Source organism: Octopus bimaculoides, chromosome 12 (assembly GCF_046866305.1).
Source record: "Octopus bimaculoides isolate indiv1 chromosome 12, ASM4686630v1, whole genome shotgun sequence".
NCBI lineage: Eukaryota > Metazoa > Mollusca > Cephalopoda > Octopoda > Octopodidae > Octopus > Octopus bimaculoides.
Window position 1 is genome coordinate 305501 of NC_142939.1, and position 15973 is coordinate 321473.

General features: G+C 35.6%; 1 protein-coding gene across 2 annotated transcripts in view; it reads right to left on the reverse strand.

Annotated features, from left to right (window-relative positions):
* Nucleotides 1–15973, reverse strand: part of LOC106880139 (voltage-gated potassium channel subunit beta-2) — a 223955-nt gene that overhangs the window by 207780 nt on the left and 202 nt on the right. The gene's annotated exons all lie outside the window — the stretch shown is intronic.

Sequence of the window (15973 nt, forward strand, 5' to 3'; positions counted from 1 at the left end):
ATTTCCTGGTGAATCCTAAGTCATGTGATCCATCCATCTATTTATATACATCCAAAAAGACACTTATTCCCTTAAATCAGAAGCCAGTTATATGAATCGTGATAATTTGATGTGTTTCTAACTTTATGTATTTTCAGAACCGCAGTCAAATTCATTCTTTTTTTCTTGAGAACGGAGTGGTAATAGTAGTAATAATGGTCGTATTGTTGTCAAGGCAATTGATGATGGTTTGACTATAATGCCTTGCTGTATTTAGCTACACCTCTTTATATTCTGATGCTAAATCTCACCAAGGCCAGCTTTGATTTTTCATCTTTTTGTGGTCAATAAAATAAAGAACCAGTCAAGTACTGGTGTTGAAGATATCAGCTTAAGCCCTTCCCCTCAAATTGCTGGCCTTGTGCCTTAATCAGAAACAATTATCATCATTTTTACTGATGTTGTAATAATAATAATAATAATAATAATAATAATAATAATAATAATAATTATTATTATTATTATTATTATTATTATTATTATTATTATTATTATTATAATGCACAGACATACAAACATATATAACATATTATTTACATTATTTACATTGGACGGATGTGTCCTCATCTTGTCTGTTGCTACCACAACGTTTCGGCTGATTTACTCTCCATCTTTCATCAAGTGTCCTGGTAGAATTTTGAACTCAGCCCTAAGTTCTCATTCCTAAGGTATTTTTTTTGTTGCTGATGTTATTATCATCATCATCATCATCATTATCATTATTATTTATTCAAGGCACTGCCTGGAATTGAACTTGGAATCTTGGGGTTAGCAGCCTGTGCTCTTAACCATTATGCTGTATGCTCGTGGGCTACTAACCCCAAGATTGCGAGTTCAATTCCAGGCAGTGCCTTGAATAAATAATAATAGTAATAATAATAATAATAATAATAATAATAATAATAATAATAATAACATCAGCAAAAAAAAATACTTTAGGAATGAGAATCCAGGGTTGGGTTTAAAATTCTACCAGGACACCTGATGGAGGCTGGAGAGTAAATCAGCTGAAATGTTGTGGTAGCAACAAACAAGATGAGGACACATATCCATCCAATGTAAATAATGTACAGAATTCCTCATTTCTGAAAAAAAAATATAGAACAGTTTGTAGAACACAATCCTGTTTTTCCAAAACTCTAATTTAGTTGTTAAATAAAAAATATTCAAAGATAATAACTCAAGAAGCTGGTGTGGCTAATTTTATCTTCGTTAATGAATTATCAATTTTCTTTTTATCACTCGGTATAAATCCTCATTTCCTAATTTAGTACATTGATGATGCTGTTGTTGTTGTTTTTTTTTTGTTTTTATTCTCTCACCTGCACATCCAGCCCCACCCAAGATGCTACAGCAAACAAACAACAACTCACATATGCCAAGCTTCTGGGCAAAGGATGGGGGTCACACCAACGACTACTACTACTACCACCACTACTACTATCACAACCACTGCTGCTGCTACTACTACTGCTACCACCAACACTACCACAACCACTACTTCTACTATCACCACCGCTACTACTACTATTACTATTACTATTACCACCACCACCACCACCACCACTACTGCTGCTATCACCATCACTACTACTGCTATCATCACCACTGCTGCTGCTGCTGCTACTACTACTACTACTACTACTACTATTACTACTACTACTACTACTACTACTACTACGCAATTGTTATTTGGAGCCAAGTTCATTATAGTCATTCATTCATTCATTCTTTCTTTCTTTCTTTCTAATCAAACTGTATTTTTCTTCAGGGAAATCAGTTCAGTATCTTTTCTGTTTTCTGCATCTTTTTTTTGTTTTATATTAGGAATGTTCTGGAAGTGAGCTTAGACTTAGACTAAGAACACTGCCATCTCAGAACACTATATTCTATTTTGTTTTTATTACCTGACTAATTTTCTGCATAACTGCACAACCCACTCAGTGTAACAGTGAAATTACGAGCCCTCTACCAATTGCAGGAATTTGGTAAAAATGGCAATTTAATGAAAAAGATATTGATTTTTAATACAAGCACAAAGGATCAAGACCATAAATTTGGTAGGAAAGGGGCGGATTTTAGCAGAACTTATTTTAATCAATTTATGAAGAATGAAAGGCAAAAAGTTGGTCCCAAGCGGGATATAAACACACAATCCAAAATAATGGAATTAAGTACCACAAGGTATTTTGTCTGATGCCCTGCTAATTCTTCTAAGTCACATTTCTTAAAATGAAATATAAAGTCATTATCACCACCACCATCAACATCATCATCATCGTCATCATCATCATCATCATCAACACCATCAACATCATCATCATCATCATCGTCATCATCATCATCATCATCATCATCATAATCATCATCGTCGTCATCATCATCATTGTCATCATCATTATTGTCGTTGTCGTCGGCATCACCATCATCATTATTTTAATGTCAACTTTTCCATAGTTTTATAGGTCGGACAGAATTTGTTTAGGCAAATTTTCTACAGCCAGTTACCCTTCTTGTTACCAGCCCTCACCTGTTTCTCATCAAGGTAATGTTTCCCCAAGACCAGACATGTTTTCATGGAAGACTGGGAACAAATGATGCCATTTCCAGATCCCTCTGGAAATTTCTCAAGCTCATTGCACCTCCCATGATTCTATAGTAGTGCCAAGAGCTGCGTATGGATGAATGGGAAGGACTCTGACTGGTTCTCCATAAAGATTGTGGAAATCTATAGCATAGACTATACCAATAATTGGAAGGGTTAGATTTTCACTCACTGTACCTTGCTGATTTGGGGACATGACAATGTTTGTCCTTGTAGGTAATTTATTGAAAACCTTATAGAAATATAATTGTGTACTATTCCAGTTTAACTAATTATTAAAAGGGTGATAAGTACATACTTTAATTGCCATATTGTCTTTAACTCAATCATTAAATCACTGTTTTAGATTTAGATTTTAGCTGTCAGAAATTTTATCAAATTTCTTTGGAGAATATTATTGCCATGGTGATAATCGATTTATAATCAATTTACCATGTTTAATATGATCACAGTCAACAAAGGTTTATTACAAACCCTCTCCTATACAGAAAAAAACAGTGAGCAACATTGGAAAGTGAATTCTTAACCCTTTCATTACCAACCTGGCTGAAACTGGCTCTGGCTCTGAGTACAAATGTCTTGTTTTTCATAAGTTTTGAATTAAAATCTTCCACCAAACCTTAGTCACAATTTATGTTCCTCATACAAGCTTAATAATAACTAAGTTATTTTACTAAATTCTCTGTTATATTTAAAGTAACTGAAAGAAACACAGAGCATCTCAACAGAAATATAGTAATGAAAGGGTTAAACAGCCCCATGGCACTCACTAGTTGCTTACCCCCGTATATTCTTGGGATAGATGTCAGATTTATAGGGTGTCTGGGTTAAATTTGACAGTTTGCATAGAAGGAAAAGAAAACACAATATCTGATCCAAAAAGGAAATTATATTTAAAAAGATTTTAAAAATTATTGGCACGTAAAGCACCCATTACACTCTCGGAGTGGTTGGCATTAGGAAGGGCATCCAGCTGTAGAAACTTTGCCAGATCAGATTGAGTCTTGTGCAGCCTCTGGCTCACCAGTCCTCAGCCAAACCGTCCATCCCATGCCAGCATGGAAAGCGGACGTTAAACAATGGTGATGATGATATGTATATATATATACCATAGCTTCAGGCTGACCAATGCCTTGTGAGTGGATTGGGTAGACAGAAACTGAAAGAAGCCTATTGTATATATATATATATATATATATATATATATATATACACACACACACACACACACAACAGGCTTCTTTCAGTTTCCGTCTACCCAATCCACTCACAAGGCTATGGCCGGCCTGAGGCTATAGTAGAAGATACTTGCCCATGTGTCTTCTGCTATAGTCATGGATTAGGTAGATGGAAACTGAAAGAAACTCATTGTATACTATCATGTTATTTTTAAATAATTTCATGCATCTTTCAACTTCACTCCCAGAAGTGTTTACCTGTGTCTTAGATACCTTTGTGTCTCTCCAAAACAGAACCCTAACCACTGCAGTAGCTGTTTAGCCCTCAGTCAATCTTGATCAAGCTGACCCATAACCAAAGATGTGTCAGTAGTGATTATTTCATATTTTTCTGTAACTTTGGCTGCTCCATTGTCCAAGATGGTGTGATGCTAATGAGGTTTGCCAGTTCACTGGTTTCAAACACAGTTTTTAGTGCAAAATAGCAGCCTTCAGCAGCCTTCCAACCCCAAAACAAATAGATTTTGAGGATGTGTGTTTATATGTGTGCCTCTGAGTGTGTGTGTCTGTACAATCATGCATGCTTCTGTGTGCGTGCGTGCGTGCGTGTGTGTGTGTGTGTGTGTATTACTCAGATCAAGACTGAAGACTCAAAATATTATGCTTTGTAGCACAGCTTAGCTTAACTTTGTCTAACAACTGACAGCTTTGAAGAGAGCTTCTTCCCGGATCCTCATGATGTTTCCATTATAGATGTTAATGATGATATGATAGTGAGGGTGGGAGTGGGGTGACAATGATGATTATGTTGATGATGATAACGATGATGATGATGATGATAGTGGTAGTGGTGGTGGTGGTGGTGGTGATAATGATGACGACGATGATGGGGATAATGATGATGATGACAATGACGACAATGGTGATGAAGATGATGATGGTGTGGATGACAGTGATGATGATGAGGAGGAAGTAAAGTAGGAAGATGATGATGATCATGATGATGATGAGGAGGAGGAGGAAGAGGAGAAGGGCTATATAATAATCATCATTATAATCCTGATGCAAATGATTATCCTAATGCTCACCCCCACCACCATCATTACTACCAGTGCCATCACTATCGTCATCATCCCCCCCCCACCACCACCACAAGCATCATCATCATCACTGCCATTACTGGTTTATCATCTGATGAAAAGCTTTCCTTCTTTTTTGCTCCTAACTCAGAACTGCTTCCTGTCAGTAGCTACACCATCAATTCTACAATTCTATAATCCCACAATTCTTTGCAAGCTTTCACTATCAACGAACCGTTGGATTTCCTGTTCTATTTCAGACGTTTTCTTTTCTTTAGTAAATATCGCAGCTCAACTAGATTAGAGTTTCATGTTTTCTTCTTTCAGTTTCTTTGTTTTAAATGTATTTTGGAAGTGGGTCTCATACATTTTTCTAATCATCTTGTGTGTGTATGTGTGTGAGTATATACATATACTTACTTACACATACACACACACATGTGTGTGTATGTAAACACACACACATATATATAAATATATACAGAGAGAGAGACAGACAGACAGATAGACAGAAGGGGAGAGAGGTGTGAGAGAGGGTGAGAGATAGGGGTGAGTGAGAGAGGGGGAAGAAGGAAAGAGGGGGATTTATATATACAATGATACATATATACAAGGTGAGGATAGTATTTGAGGACACATGCATTTTTAGTCATTATTTTATTTGACTAATTTTTATTGAACTTCAGTTTCAGAAAATAACAATGACAGACCCTATGCTTATTAATCAAATGAAAATGCAGGCTGGGATTGTGGCTTTGAAGGCTAAGCTTGGGGATTTAGAAATTTCTCGTTTTCTGAAAGTTGCAAGATCTTTTGTCCACAAGATTTGGTGTGAGTTAGAGAAAGAAGATGGAAGTGTATTACCTGTATCACAACGTAAAAAGCATTCCGAACGCTCTGATTCTATTAGGACACCTGAATTTATTCAGGAAGTTAAGCCAAACATTGGAGACAGTCCAGGAAAATCAATGAGGTTTATTGCAAAAACATTTTGTGTGTCAGAAAAAAAACAATCAAAAATGTTGTGTATGAAGACATCAGATACAAATCTTACGTGATGAGGAGAGGTGAATTCATGTTAGAAAAAAAAGAAAACTGTTTAATCAGATCGAAAAGACTTTTGAACAAACTTAAAAATCCATCAGAAGATTGAGTGATTTGGTTTTTCTCAGATGAGAAAAGCTTTGACCAGGACCAGAAAATTTACAGAAGAAATGACAGACCCTTCTGAGGTTCCAAGAGTAATGCACACAAGTTTCCTGCAAGTGAAAAATTTTCACAAGATCTGGTATTTAGCATTTTGATGTATGCGTTATTATCATCATTTGATGTCTATTTTCCAAGCTGGTACGGCTTGGATGGTTTGACAAGAGCTGCCAATTCAGAGAGCTGCACCAGATTCCAATTGTCTGTTTTGGCATGGTTTCTAAGGCCAGATGCCCTTTCTAATGCCAAACACTTTGCAGAGCGTACTGGGTGCTTTTTATGCAGCACAAGCATGGGGTCTTTTTATGTGGCACCAGTATTGGGTCTTTTTATGTGGCACCAGTATTGGGTCTTTTTATGTGGCACAAGCGTGGGGTCTTTTTATGTGACACCAGCTCTGGTGCTTTTTAAAAGGTGCCAGCACTGGTGCTTTTTATGCAGTACCAGCAGAATTCAGTAACTTGCCCAACTACACAACAAAATACTACAGTGGATTTAAGTTCTATATATATCTGTGCTGGCAATGCAGAAAGATAAACAGCTCTTTCAGAAGATCTAATAGAAGATTCTTGTCTCTAATTGGTTCTTTCCATTCCTCACATTTTCAGAAAGCAGGGATTAATTCTGGAGTATTTTATGTTTGAAAGATAGGTAATAAATAGAATGTCAGCCATCAGAAATAATATTTCTACAGATGATAGAATGCCAGCCTATCAGAAATAACATTTCTATAAAGGCCTGGCACCTATTTCCAACAGTTAAAGGAAGTGAAGCACATAAAATTCAATATTTTCCCCAGAAACACAACTTGATGTCTGCAGTAAATATAAACTCACAGCCAGCAACAGGATAATCAAATATTACTAATCAACTCTCACTTATATCTTCGACCATATCTTCATATTTAGATTATATTGAAGTAGATTTCAAGGTTGCTATGAAGTATCTGGAGCACAAGAATAGACATGTGGATTAAAAAGTTTGCTTTCCCATTCATACAATTTCTGAGTTCAATTCCGCTGTGTATCAACTTGAACAAATGTCTTTTACCATAACCTTAAGTTGGCTTTGTGTATGCAGGTATTTTGAAAATAGCTCTCAGAGTGATGACTGTGCCCTGCATAGTTATGGGCTGCCCTTTGGTAAGGGCATAACATCCATTTAGCCCCACTGCCAGGAATATGGTGACGTCATGGGACTGCAGCATGGCAGATTGTGAAGAGGCAGCAGAAGAGTTCAACTGATGCTGAGTGGAGAAATCCTACAAGATCAATGGCCAGGATCACCAAGTTTTATCAAGAGAGTGTATAACTGCAGCACATCCATAGGGGTGGTGCCCATGATTGTGTAATCAGTTAATGAAAGATTCACCATGACACAAGTTTCCAATTCAAATTCATAATAACGGAATTGGATGGTGACAGAGATTCATGGGAATCCGCAAAAGTAGTGAAAAAGAAGTGTTGACCAAAGCTTCATTGCTGAAATTGGATTGACAAAATCTGAGTAAATGTCCATCTGATTGACCATATCTGTTCTTGGCTCAGTTTGTTGTCCCGTTTAAGACTGCTGCCTGGCCTCTAGGTGTGTTCTGGCTGTTCACTTTGTTGCTTGGATTTGATCTTGGTCTTTAGTCAGAAGATAACTTGATACCATTTTGTGCTGCTGCCTACTGCAGCAACCCATAACTTGTATTTTCTTCTTCTCTTCTCTTCTCACTAGACTTAGGAGCACTGCAAAGAGATGATCGACCTGTTCTTCATCCTTTGACTATGCTGTCAGTAGAAAATACATTATAATGGATGATTCTTAACAGTTTTGATGATGAGAATTCAGTTGTATGCTCAACTGGATTTGTACATATGAAGTTGACTTGTAAGTAAGTGGCTAAGCCTTCCACTGAGATATGTACCCTTAATGTAATTATCAGGTTGAATTAACACATTGCCATGTAATTAAGCTGGAACTTAGAATTATCAGAGAGAGAGAAGAACCAAAACCATTTAATGGAACTTTATTTGTAAACCCATGAAAGGATGAGAGGCAAAGTTGAATTCAACAAGATTTGAATACAAAATGTTAAAAGTTGGAACAAATATTATAAGTATTTTATCTGATCTTCTAAGGGCTCCGCCAATTCACTACCTTAGAAAGGGTCAGATATTTAAGGTAAATCCTAGAACTCAATGAGTTATGAAAACAATGTGAAGCTTAATGAAACTTGTTTTTCCTTCCCCAAAATGTCCCTACATTTTTTATTTCTTTATTGCTCACAGGGGGCTAAACATAGAGGGGACAAACGAGGACAGACAAGGGGATTAAGTCGATGACATTGACCCCAGTGTGTAACTGGTACTTATTTAATCAACCCCGAAAGGATGAAAAGCAAAGTTGACCTCAGCAGAATTTGAACTCAGAACGTAATGGCAGACAAAATACTGCTAAGCATTTTGCCCAGCCTGCTAACGTTTCTGCCAGCTCCCCAACATTAAAAATTGAACATTGTACTCTAAGCTAACATAGTCCCAAAAGCTACCCCAGCCCTGTAAAAATTAACTTAGCACATGTTAATCATGCAATGTCTCACTAGCAAGTCGTAGAAAGTCATTTCTATTTGGTGGTGTTGATTTATAATAAAGTGAAGGACAACCTCAAGGTGTTGAACCTTTCAGATGAGATACTCAGCCCATTGTTGTACTCAAGAAGACCTGTCCTTCACAGCAGAAATTTTAAGGCCACTCACCCTGGTGAAGAGGATTGGCCACCTGCAAAGTAGTGTGCCAGTGCTGTATAAAAAGCACTCATGCGACTGTCACATAAAGGCACTCATGTCAGTGCGACATTAGAAGCACCCAGAACACACTCTCAAGTAGTTGGTGCTAGGAAGGGCATCTGGTCATAGAAACCAAGCCAAATCGGACTGGAACCTGGTGCAGCTCCCCGGTTTACCAGCTCTGGTCAAACTGTCTGACCCATGCCAGCATGGAAGACAGATGTTAAAGTACGATGATGATGATGATGATGATGATGAAGTGAGCAGTTTGAGAGGGAATTAGCCAAAAGCATAATGTGGTGATGAATATGAATTTAAACCACTGGTTTCCATAGCTAGTTGTCTGGCACCAAACAGACTCAGTCATCCATGCTATCAATGTTATGAATGTGTGGGGGTGAGCAATGTCATTTAGTAGTTGATGTAGTAGTATGCATTAAATACTGTATAATATATACATATATACTTACATACATACATACATCTACACACACACACGCACATATATATATACACACACACAGACATATATAGTTGTAGGAAACTGTCAAGAGAGCTGAACAGCAGAAGGTGGTGGTGGTGGTGGGAATAGTAGTAGTTGTATTTGTTGTTGTAGTTAGATAATCAGCAGTTAAGATATCAATACTGATATTCAGAATATCAGTATTAAGAATGTCAACATTGAGGATATCGACATTCTAGATATCCACATTTTCTTTATTGACGTTTAGGATATTGATATTTTGGATGTAGATATTCAAACGATCAGCATTCAATTCATCGACATCCTGTTTATCAACATTCAGGAGGTTCTTCATATTTAGCTGCCAACATCCAGCTCCGGCCTGTCCATATTGGATATCAACATTTAACATTGATGAAATACGTTACATAAGCACAAGGTCTCGTTTTTGAAACGAGATACAGAATGCAGGACATCCAGCTTTTTTCTCAACTGTACTTATATTAAGAATGAAATAAAATACTTATGGCTGAGACTTGCAAACTATACTGTAAGCTCAGCTTCTTGAGAAATTACATCAACTCATCATATGTGTGTGCCACAAGTTATGATAATAGTCTTGGTTTCTCTATGAACTTTGTGAAATACTGATGTATGGTGAAGTGTCAGTGAAGGTGTGGGAAAATGGTTGATAAGTTCACTTTGTAACCATGTAGTTTCTGCTTCCATCCTATATGTGGCCTGATTAATACCTCTTGGCCAATACCTTTTATCCAACTTTGGCCAGACCAAAGTAAAAGTCGGTAGAGAGAAAGTGTATAGACGTTAAATAAACAGAGATCTAGGAAATAAGTAATGATCTGCAATAAATATTGGATACAATGTGATTGGCTGAAAACCTTAAAGGCAATTCCTAAGTCTGACCAAAGTTCAATAAGTGAGAACAGTAAAAGGATAAAAGGATATTAAATCAAATATGTTTCTAAAAGAATAAAAAAAAAGGGATATGAAACTAAATGACAATTGTGTTTAGAATATAACAAATAAAAGTAAACATTGGTGAGTTATATTTAACGTAATTAGAAAGCAGAAGTGAGAACTGCAATTAGAAAATTGCCATAAAATCATAACTGTATCATTAAAGAAATAAAAAAGTGGGAAAATTTACAAGGTTATTATGAATAACTTGGGAAAACATGAAATGTAAGGGAGAAATTTACAAAAAGGAATGATACGAGATAGAAAGTGAAAGTAGAGATAGAGGGAGAAATATTTGATTATTTGAAATTATCTATAAATAGGAAACCAACTGTAAGTGGAGACTGTAAGGGGAAGATTGTTAAAGAATAATTGACTGCTTCTCTACAAAATAAACTTTGCCAATATAAACACTGATATCATTAACATAATTATTAACTGGCAAGCGATAGTTGTCAAATCTCCCTCAAGGAATATCCTACAAAATCCCCATAAACAGACAGATACATTAGAGGATTCAATTCTAGACAAAATGTCAGAAAATATCAAAGGTAGTAGTCATGGCTGGGTTGCTTTTGATCATAGATTTATAGGAGTAGATTTATAGGAGTGGAGCTGAGCCGAGACTAAACAGCAACAACATTGTAAAAATAATCATGATGACAATTATGATGATGATGATGATTTTCATTTATTTGCAGCCAGTGCAACAAATGGAGGACAATCACAAGGAAATGCAGGAAATGCAAGAAATGTGGGGATTTAAATTGATAAATGGGAAAAGAAAAAGGAAAAATATATGAAATATAAGCCCCAAACAGTGAAGTTTAGTTCAGTTGGGAAATGACATCAATCCACTCAGAACTGAGTAGCTCAAACCTGTTCCTGTCTATCAAAGAACCAAATGGGGTTTTGTTATCCATTGCGTCTCCACCAATCCAGCCCATTAGATAGCTTTTATTGCCTCGTGTTTTAGCTCTGACAACATAACCATCATTATCAAGGGCTGTTCTTACTGTTAGCATGTTAACTGTGATACTTTTACTAATTGCTTCTTCTAGATTGCTAACTTGCTCCCCATCTAATTTGTCTCTCTGTATTGTTAGACTTTTGCTAAGTTTCTTTGATCCCAATCTAATCCCTCCGCCACTGGTTGTTGACAATTACCTCCATCAGTTGCTGCTTAAGCATTTGGTAATCAGTACCCTATAGTTGTTGCATGCAAGTAAAGAATTTTAACTTCCAGTAACCAGAATCCTCTCTATGGGTCCTATCTAAGTTGACCAAGATCACAAGATCATAAAATTTGTGGTTTGTGATGCTGTCAAGTTTGAACAATGGCCACCTTAATACAGTTCTATATTTAAGGCATGAGGAATTATTTACATTATTTACATTATTTACATTTGATGGATATTTGTCTTCATCTAGTTTGTTGTTAACACGTTTCAGCTGATATACCCCCAAGCCTACATCAGGTGTCTTAGGGAAATTTCAAACCTGGGTTCTCATTCCTAAGCTATTTTCTGTTGTTGTTGTTGTTACTATTATTATTATTATTATTATTATTATTATTATTATTATTATTATTATTATTATTATTATTATTATCATTATCATTATCATTATTATTATTATTATGTATGTATATGTTTGTGTTTGTTCCCACCACCTGCTTGATAAGTGGTGATAGTTTGTTTACATTCTCATAACTTAACAGTTCAGCAAAGACTAATAAAATAAGTCCCAGAGTTTGAAATAATTACTGGGGCTCAATTGTTCAACTATAAAGCAGTGCCCCAGCATGGCCACATTCAAAACATGTAAAAGATTAAAAGACATTGGAGGAAATACAAACTTGCCAAATATTCTTTTCTACTCTGTTTCTTACAATTATAGTATACTTAGGATAATAACAGTACAATGTGTTGTATCCATGGACATTGAGTAGATCATAGTTCATGTATTCATTTCATCAGGTTGGATCCACCTGTTGTCTATGAATATGTGGATTGTACTGTAATCATCACAGGAATATGGACTATGATCATAAGAAACACGTGATTTGTGGAAACGTTCATAGCAATGCATTGAAATATTTATAAATTTCATCCATAGATTATTATTATTATTATTACTATATATATAGATATATATTCAAACACACATACATATATACATATATTTACATATCTACATATATTTACACATCTATATATTATTTTTGTATTTAGTTCACAAGATTCTTAACATGAACGTCTACGATTTTGTATCTTGGGAAGGTCATTATGTTTATCATTAGCATAATGCTAATTATAAACAAGCGCACATTATTGAATTAATGGTACTCCTGAGATGCATACATTCATACATACATATATAATGTGTATACAAACATACATATATATATTTGTGTGCATATATAATGTGTACATATACATACGTGTGCATGTGTGTGTGTGTACATACATACACCATGCACATTATGTACCTCTCATGAGGTACATACACATATATACAAATAATCATATTTGTAAATGCACAAACTCATAAACACACACACACACACACACACACACACATACACATAAATATATAATGTATAAAGTTGTTTATAAATACATATATGTATTATACATTCATACACACATGTGCATATATTTAGACTAACATACATTTTTGAAATATATATATGTACACATATGTTCCAATAAACACACACATACACACATGCACAGATCACAGTGAAGATCTATGAAGACAAGTGAAGTAGATATGTTACTAGTCGTCAGTAATTCCATGGAACCAGAAGCACATGTCCAGAACAAACTAACAAACTGAATTTTCTGTGACTTTAATAATCCTTTCTACTATAGGCACAAGGCCTGCATTGTTGGGGGAGGAGACTGGTCGATTATATCGATCCCAGTGTACTTAATTTATTGACCCTGACCGGTACTTAATTTATTAATCCCGAGAGGATGAAAGATAGAGTTGACCTCAGTGGAATTTGGAACTCAGAACATAAAAACAGATGAAGTTCCTCTCAGCATTTTGCCTGGCACACTAATGATTCTGCCAGCTTTGCCGCCTTTGAGTGACTTTATTAATAATAATGATAATAATAATAATAATAATAATAATAATAATGATATCATCATGAAAGAAAGAAAAAAAGTTGATAAATACGGAGGCCTGAGAATTGAGATTGCCAAGATGTGGCAACTACAAGAGTTGAACATAAAAGTTATCCCTATTGTCATTGGAGCATTGGATTCAACACTACCCAATCTGAAAAGATATCTGCAAATCTTAGAGATACCCTACAATCTAGATGTATTGCAAAAGTCATCATTACTTGGAACTGCAAGCATATTGCGTAAAGTACTGTCTGTCTGAGGTCCTTGTTGTGACTTGACAAACAGTACAAATCCCCCACTAGATACAATATCTTCAGTCAACAACCCCACAATACTATATACTGTGCAACATCTATAATAATAATAATAATAATAATAATAATAATAATTTTGGCACAAGGCCAGCAAGTTTAGGGGTTGGAGTAAGTCGATTACATTGACCCCAGGGCTCAGCTGGTACTTATTTCAATGACCCTGAAAGGATGAAAGGCACAGTCCACCTTGGCAGAATTTTAACTCAGATGCACTGCTAACAACTACTTTACCCAGTGTGCTAACGATTCTGCCGGCTCATCATCTTAATAATAACAATAATGATAATAATAATAATAATAATAATAATAATAATAATAATAATAACAATAATAACAACAATAATAATTATAATAATGATAATAATAATAATAATGATAATAATAATAATCCTTTGTACTATATGCGCAGGGCTGGAAATTTTGTGGGAGAGGACTTGTCAATTGCATTGACCGCAGTGTTTCACTGGTAATTAATTTATCAACCCCTGAAAGGATGAAAGGCAAAGTTGACCTCAGTGGAAATTGAACTCAGAACATAGTGGCAGATGAAATACCGCTAAGCATTTTGCCCAGCTTGCTAACGATTCTGCCAGCTCACTGCCTTAATGATGATAATAATAATAACAATAATAATAATAATAATAATTTCGTTTATTTGCCACAAGGACAAAGGATGAAGGGGACAATACAAAGACAGACATAAAGTGTGGGAGTTTACATATGATGGAAAAGAAGGGACATACACTGGAAAAAAAAGGATAAATACATAACATACAAAGGTTCAAAAAACAAAGTGGGAATGATAGAGATGTAGACCTCCTGATACAGGAGGATCTCTAGGGATAATTGAGGAACCCCACTGTCTGAGAATTCCCTGACCACCAAGAGAAAGTGCCCTCTCCAGTTCCTTCCCTCCGACTCACAGGTCTACACTCAGAGAGGCACCATCCGCTCTGGCCATTTTTGCAACTTTCACCCACCTTTCAATAAATTCACTTGAGGACAGCACTTCCCTCCCCATGCATGTAATAATAATAATAATAATAATAATAATATTAATAATAATAATAATAATAATAATAATAATGGTTTCAAATTTTGCCACAAGGCCAGCAATTTCGAGGTAGTGGGTGAGTCAGTTACATTGAACTCGGTGTTCAACTGGAACTTATTTTATCAACCCCGAAATGATTAAAAGGCAAAGAATTTGGGTATTAACCCTTTCTTTACCAGCCTGGCTGAAACTGCCTCTGGCTCTGTAGTACAAATGTCTTGTTTTCATAAGTTTTGAATTAAAATCTTCCACCAAACCTGAGTCACAATTTATGTTCCTAACACAAGCTTAATGATAGCTAAGTTATTTTACTAAATTCTTTGTTATATTTAACTGGTTTTCTTCAAGTCTTAGCTTGTTTTAAAACTTCTTGGGTATACATATAGAATTTATAATGTTCATTTTCTTTTTCTTTGTGTGTATGTAAGTATGTACATGCACACACACACACATTTATGTTTATGTGTGTGTGTGTGTGTGTGTGTGTGTGTGTGCTTCTGTATGTGTATGTATATGTAAAAATACAGACTGGATGTAACTTTGAAGTTTCACCAAGAACTGCTTTCCGTACTCTCTGACAAGCAATTCCCAGTGAGACTTCGAAGTGACAGTCATTCTCTATATTTGAGTAAATAAGGTTTGTAAAGGTTCCCTATCTGTAATCAATTCATGTTTTAATGAATATTATCAGCTACTTTTAATTAGCTTCAAAAACAATTTCTAATATACTTAAAAACACATACACACTCACTCATACACACACACATGCATACACATACATGCACACACACATACATACACACAAATATGAGTGTGTGTGTGTGTGTGTGTTGTGGGTCTTTGTTTTTATATGTTCTAAGATTATACGTACAGAAAAACGTGTGTACATATATATATAATATATATAGATGTGTGTGTGTGTATGTTTTTCAGAGAGAGAGAGAAAGAGTGAATTAAAGAGAGAGAGAGGCAGGGAACGAGAAACAATTAAACAGATAGACAGATAGATAGATAAAGAGATAACAGCAGACAGGCAGACAAACAGATAGATAGATAGATAGATAGATAGATAGAGAGAGAGAGAGAGAGAGAGAGAAATAGGTATGTAGAAAGTGAAAGACAAAAAGAGAGCGAGAGAGTGAGA